Here is a 7,819-nt window from a genome sequence, read left to right as displayed (position 1 = left end):
GCAAGAACAACCAATACTTTATGAGTATTGATCTTCCTTGATTTAGCTGCTATATTATTTCATGTTATTACTTGTTGAGCCTTATAGCTCATCTTGTATTCTTCACCGTTCCAAGTCCTAGTGGGGGAGTTCCAGACGTTGGACCCAGTAGTGTCGGGCAGTAGAGTGTGCATGGGAAGCCACTCAAAAATAAAAGATTTTCTGGGAGTTGTTGGTGTGTCTTAAGAATTTTTAGAGTACTTTTTATTTTCAGATGAGGGTTTTCCTTAGCCAGTAGTATCAATTAGATGTATGTCCCTTGAGAACCAATGACTATTATTTTAGTTTATATCAAACCCTCTCACAGTTCAGAATTTTGTTACAGTACAGTTTGAGGTGTTTATCAGTTATGATGTGATCAAATTAGAAATTTTTTTATGACTCCAAGATTTTTAGATTTATTGTGAGTATTTATTTTATCTTTTCCCAGTAGCACCTCTTCCCCGGATGTTCTAGGAGAAGGGGTGCTACAATATCATTCATACAGAAGACGAGAGTTAAAAAACAAGAAGTAGATCAATCCATGCGTTAACGATTCGTAAGCAAAACATAAATACATAATAAAATGTGTGATACATGAAAAGATCTAAAACTCATGAGAAGAAGACGATGATGAACTAGGAGCAGGTGGATGAGATGACGATGAAGCTGGTGGCAATCGAGAGAGGATCACCTCAAGCAGTTCGTCGTGCCGATGATGAAACTCTCATATCTCTTGTCTTACTTCCTTCTTAAAGCTTGAGAAATCAAACTTGAGTTCAACAAGTCCATGGAGTAAATCCTCAGAGATAGAAGTTAACGAATGAGGGAAGAAAGATGATGGAATATCGACATACACGACTGAAGATGGCTCACCGAGAGAAGGCTCAACTGGGGTAAAAGTAGTATTGATTTTTCCCTTCTTGTTTTTCTTGCTTTTAACCCATGTGCCATCCTTTTGAGTTGTGAATCCTATTCTAATGGTTGTATTTCCATTTATGTGTTGTGCAAGGTTAAGATTAACTTTTCTTACACCATCCAAACCCCCAACTTCTCTGTCTAATAATTCACTCAAGGTCTTGCCATAGGGTAAGGATCTTTTATTTCCTCTTAACGATTCAATCATATGATTGACTATAAGAAGGCATAGATTGGGTCTTCTTTTTGCCATGATGCATTGCATCAACCATAAATCTAGCCTAATGACTTTTGAAAATTTTCCACTATGAGGAATCAACATTTGAAAGCAAATCAAATGTAATAACCTAGTATTTAGGCTCATTCTTGTAGTGTCAGTGATATGCGTGGTAATAGATTCATCTTCATATATTTCCTCACATACTTGAACATAATTTTGTATCCACGATGTATAGTCTTCCCCTTTTTATGGTATTCCAAACCTATTATGGATCATACTTATATTTACTTCCAAATAGGTTTTTCCTATGTTAGTCCTAAACTTGAGATCAGACCTTCTTCCATTCAACAAATTATTAGCATTGGAATAGAAAGCCTTAACTACATATTCAAGAATATTTCTATGTATTTTCATAAATTCCCACCATTCAAAATCCTTAAAAGTGGCAATGTAAGGAAAACCAATGGAATCAAGGGAATTAGAATCGAGATATCGTCTACGGAGTACCTCTCTTGAATCAAAATGATGAAGATACCTTTCATTTTGGCGGGTCTTCTCAAAGAGTTGAGGTTGCAATTGAGAATGAGAAAGATGACTTGCGCTTGCTTTTTCCTTGCCTTTTTCCAGGTTCTTTGTTCGTGCCATAGAGGAGATTGGATGCTAGATTTAGGCTGGAATATATTGATTTGGGAAGAAAAATGATTGGAAGAGAGAAATTGAGAGAGAGAAAATCGGTTTTGAGAAAGAGAGAGAAAACTAAGGTGTAAAAAGAATTCAGATGGCCGCCTGTTCTATTTAAAGATCAACATAAATGGTTGACAGATTAATTTGAATGGTCGACAGAACAAGAAAATAGGGCATAAACTATCAACAATTTGGGGGTAACCAGTCAACAGTTTGCCCATGTATCACGTTCTGATTTTAAGACTTTCTAGAAATCAGCCTATAATTTCAAACTTTTTGCATAATCGATCGACAATTTGAATTTCATTTGTCAACAGATTAATGCTTTTGGCTAATTTTTTTAAAATTTGAAAACATGAAAACAAGCACATAAAACATTAACAATTTCTCACACATATATTGTACAAATTCTGCTAAACTATCATTCCTAATTCACTTCTAAAGTATTCAAAATTTTCTTATATAGTGGTTTTGTGAATATATCAGTGGCTACAAATTCTAGGTTGATGTCCCCTTTTTGAACGTGATCTCTAATAAAATGATATTTAGCTTCAATGTGTTTAGTTCTTGCATGAAATACAGAATTTTTGGTTAAGGCTATAGCACTTGTATTGTCACATTTTATTGGGATATTTTGGAGTTTTATACCATAATCCTCAAGTTGATGCTTTATCCATAGGACTTGAGCAGAACAACTTCCAACTACTACATATTCAACTTTAGTAGAAGATAGTGCAATGGTATTTTGCTTCCTACTTGACCACAACACTAAATAGTTTTCTAGAAATTGGCATGAGCCACTAGTGCTTTTTCTATAAATTTTGTAACCATCATAGTCTACATCGGTATAGACTACAAGATCAAATTTATTTAATTTTGGATAGAACAATTCTAGATTAGATGATTCTTTTAAATATCTAAAAATTCTTTTGATGGCCTTAAGATGAGATTCTTCAGGATTGGATTGAAATCTAGCACATAACCAAACACTAAACATAATATCCAGTCTACTTATTGTTAAATATAGAAAAGATCTAATCATACTTCTATATAGTTTGTTGTCCACTACTTGTCTTATTTCATCATTGTCTAGATATGATGAACTGCTCATAGGAGTTGCTAATGGTTTGCTTTCTTGAATATTGAATTTCTTGAGAAGATCTCGTATGTATTTTTGTTGAGATATGTAAATTCCTTCATCTTCTTACCTAATTTGTAATCCCAGAAAGTGTTTTAATTCTTCCATCATACTTATTTCGAACTCCCCTTGCATGAGATTTGCAAATTTATTATATAAGAATTTATTTGTAGATCCAAAAATAATATCATCCACATAAATTTGGACTAATAGAATACTTTTTTTCATGATACTTAATAAACAATGTTGTGTCTATTTGAACTCTTTTAATTCCTTTTTCTAGAAGAAATTTGCTAAGTTTTTCATATCATGTCCTAGGGGCTTGTTTTAGACCATATAGTGCCTTGGAAGTTGTTCCATATACACTTCCTCATTTATATAACCATTCAAGAAGACACTTTTGACATCCATTTGATATAGCTTGAAATTTTTGTGGCATGAGTAAGCCAACAAGATTCTTATGGTTTTTAGTCTTGCTATGGGGGCATAAGTTTCATCATAATCTATTCCTTCTTCTTGACTATGTCATTGAGATACTAATTTAGCCTTGTTTCTAATAACAATTCCACTTTCATCCATTTTGTTCCTAAACACCCATCGGGTTCCTTTGGTTGGATGATCTTTAGACCTTGGAACCAATTTCCATATTTCATTTCTTTCAAGCTGATTCAATTCTTCTTGCATGGCAATGATCCAATTATCATCACTTAAGGCTTCCTTAATGTATTTAGGTTCTATTTGAGATATAAATGCAGCATATTGGCATTAATTTCTAATTGACGATCTAGTTCTTATTCCTTTAGAAGGATCTCCTATAATTTCATTTTCTTCTACATATTCTACATATTTTCTTTTTCTTGGGAATGATAATTCTCTTTCCTCACGAGATACATTTTCTTCATTTGGGATGTTATTATGTAATAAATGTTTTTCCTTTTGGTCTAAAGATAATTGTTCAAAGTTCTTGCTTAAAACATTTTCACCTTCTACTTGTGCTTCAAGAATCCCAATATTTGTATCATCAACTACTATTTGAATAGATTCTTCTATGGCTAGAATTCTTTTATTAAACACTGTATATGCTTTACTTTATGTTGAATACCCTAAGAAAATTCTTTCATCACTTTTAGAATCAAATTTTCCCAAATCGTCTTTACCACTGTTTAAAATGAAACATTTACTACCAAAGATATAAAAATGTGCAATATTTGATTTTCTTCCTTTATATAGCTCATAGGGGTTTTTCTTTAAGATGGGTCTTATGGAAACCCTATTCAAGATATAACATACAATATTTACGGCTTCCACCAAAAGATTTTTATCACATAACATGGTCCTAGCCATTTCTTGTAGTGACCTATTCTTTCTTTCTACTACCTCCATTTTGTTAAGGAGTTCTAGCACAGGAGAAATTATGATCAATACCATTATCTTCACAAAAATGTTTGAATTGTTCGTTTTCAAATTTCCTCCACGATCACTTCTAATTCTTAAAATACATATGCCTTTATCTTTTTGAATTCTTTTACAAAATATTTCAAATGATTTGAATGTTTCACTTTTGGATGCAAGAAATATTACCCACGTAAATCTAGAATAGTCATCCATAATTACGAGAACATAGTGTTTTCTTCCTAGGCTTTGAGTTTGCATAGGTTCAAAAAGATCTAAATGAAGGTCAAAGGCCTGGAGGTTGAGATTTCATTTATCGGTTTAGACGATATGTTTATTTGTTTGCCTTTCATACATGGCTCACATATGTGATCTCTTTCATATTTTAGCTTAAGAAATCCCTTGACAAGATCATGTTTGGATAACTTATTAACAACATTCATGCTTGCATGACCTAGTCTCTTATGCCACAACCAAGAGTTTTGAGAGATAGTTGATACTAGACATTTTTCTATACTATATAAGGATAAGTCTAAATATATGATATAAACATTTTCTATCCTTTTTTCTATGATTTTTATTTTATTTGTTTTGAGACGAGATATTTCACATGAATTAGCATTAAAGCATATTCTATGTCCCTTGTCACACAATTGACTTATGCTAATTAAGTTATTCTTAAGACCATCTACCAATACAACATTTTCAAGCACAAAGTTTGGAAAATAAATAGAGCCAATGCCAAGAATTTTACCTTTAGAGTTGTCACCATAAACAACATTATCTCCTTCCTTGTTAGTGATGTCGTTGAAAAGGCATTTATCTCATGTCATATGCTTGGAGCATCCACTATATAGAAACCATTTGCTCCTAATAATGTTGGCGGTAAGAGCAACCTATCACAAGAACAATCATGTTGCTCTCTTTGGTACCCAAACCTCTCCGAGTCCATTCTTGTTAGCATAGATTTCTTCCTTATGAACCCAAACTTGCTTAAATCTATATGGGTTGTTTCTTATAAAAAATTTGTTATTTAAATGTCCATACCTACTACAGTAATGACATGTACTCTTATTTCTTGAAAATTTTGGCTTATGAAATGATTTCTTTAAATTATATTTTTGATAAGATGCTTTCACAAATGTAGTTTTGTTTTGCTTAACTTGAAATGGATCAAAACCTATTCCGTTCTTATTTCCAAAATTATTTTAAGCACCCAAAATCATTTCTAATTTCTTTTTACCTTTAACTAGTTTTTCTAGAGATTCCTTTAAATCCTAATTTTGTTTAGATAGATGGGTAGGAAAAAAATAAAAACTTTATTAGAAATTGGATATAAAATATGGTACATAAGAAATAATCAAGTGAAAAATGAGTGGGGATTATTATGGATAAAAGCTTAGATGATGAGGTAGTGGATGTAAAAAGAATAGGGAATAGGATTATTATGGTGAAGGTTGGTCTAGGAAGAATGACTATGAATATCTTTAGTACAAATGCACCACAAGCAGGGTTAGGTGAGGAGATAAAAGCAAAATTCTGGGAGAACCTAGAGGGACTCATACAAATGATACCAAGAGGAGAGAAAGTGATTATAGGAGGTGACTTAAATGGTCACATGGGTAGAGACGAAAACGGCTATAGAGAGGTATATGGAGGGTATGGATTTGGGAAAATTAATAATGAGGGTAAGTCTATTCTAGATTTTGTTATGGCATATAGGCTCATTATGACCAATACTAGGTTTAAAAAATAAGACGAACACTTAATCACATATAAAAATGTCACATCAAACACCCAAATAGATTACTTCCTCATGAGACAAGAGGATCGGTTATGTTATAGGGATTGTAAGGTGATACCGGGGGAGTATTTAACTACTCAACATAGACTTTTGATACTTGACGTCCAAGTAAGAAATTGGAAGAGAAAAAATCACATAAAACAAAATCCAAGAATTAGGTGGTGGGATTTAAAAGGGGAGAAACAATTAATTTTTAAATAAAAATTAAGGGGTAGAAGGGAATGGAAGGGAGAAGGACAGGTAAACCAAATGTGGAGGGAAATGGCTACTACCCTAAGAAGCACGACAAAGGTAGTCCTTGGAGAGACAAATGGTAGAGCCCCAAACTTTAAGCAGTCTTGGTGGGGGACTAAAGAGGTACAATTGAAAATTAGAAATAAGAAAACTTACTATAAAGCTGTATATCAGTATAGCAATGAAGAAAACCTAAAAATTATAAGGAAGCGAAAAAGACAGCAAAAAGAGCTATTAGTGAAGCAAGGTCAAAAGCATATGAGAATCTATATAAATGACTTGATATAAAAGATAGAGAAAGGGATATATATATATAAATTAGTTAAAGAAAGAGAAAGAAAAACAAGGGATCTAAACCAAGTGAAATGCATAAAAGATGAAAACCAAAATATATTAGTGAATGAGGGAGCGATTAAGGAGAGATGGAAGGAGTATTTCACAAAATTATTAAATGATGGTGGCGACACAAGAGTTAAGTTGGGACATCTTAGTAACTTCGAAGGGAACACGAGCTATACATTTTATCGGCGCATAAGTTCAAAGGAAATAAGGCAAGCATTAAAAAAGATGAAAAATCATAAGGTGATAGAACTGGGTAATATACCAATAGAAACATGAAAATGCATAGGAGAAGAGAGCATCTCCTGGCTATTGAAATTATTTAACACAATCCTTAAATAAAAAAATATGTCAGATGAGTGGAGGAAGAGTACTTTGGTTCCTATATACAAGAACAAATGAGATGTTCAAAATTGTGAAAATTACAGAGGAATTAAATTAATGAGCCATACTATGAAACTCTGGGAGAGAGTAATAAAGCAGAGGCTCAGAAAACATATTTCATTAGACCTAATGATTCCTTAGACCTTCAACAGGAAATCTATAACCTTAAATATGAAAACATATTTTATTACATATTGCAATAATTACATCATTAGTCCATAAATAAAAATGCCAGATGCCATCTAAATCTAGCATTAGGGCACCAACACTAACAATCTCCCACTTGGAGTCCATAGTGAAGTCCGCAGTTATTTCTTGCTTGGAACTCTTCTAGCTAACTGCCTCTCCATTACAGACAAATACAAACACGGACGTAGACTTTCTATCATCCATATCAGATTGAAAATCTGAATTTGTGAACCCGTCAACACGAAGATCACCCTTTCCATACATCAGTAACAAATCCTCAATCTTTCTCAAGTACTTAAGGATACACTTTATTGTTGTCTAGTGTTCCATACATGGATTGGACTGATATCTACTCGTGACAACATATGCGATATCAGGTCTTATACATAGCATAGCATATATAGGACTCCCCACAGCTGAGGCATAAGGGATCTTTTGCATGCTTTCTATCTCTTCGGGTGTCTTGGGAGACATCCTTTTAGATAAATGTATTCCATGC

The sequence above is a fragment of the Diospyros lotus genome, chromosome 1, assembly GCF_014633365.1.
Source record: "Diospyros lotus cultivar Yz01 chromosome 1, ASM1463336v1, whole genome shotgun sequence".
NCBI classification, from domain to species: Eukaryota; Viridiplantae; Streptophyta; class Magnoliopsida; order Ericales; family Ebenaceae; genus Diospyros; species Diospyros lotus.
The sequence above is the reverse complement of the archived record's forward strand: the minus strand, read 5'-3'. Positions refer to the sequence as shown.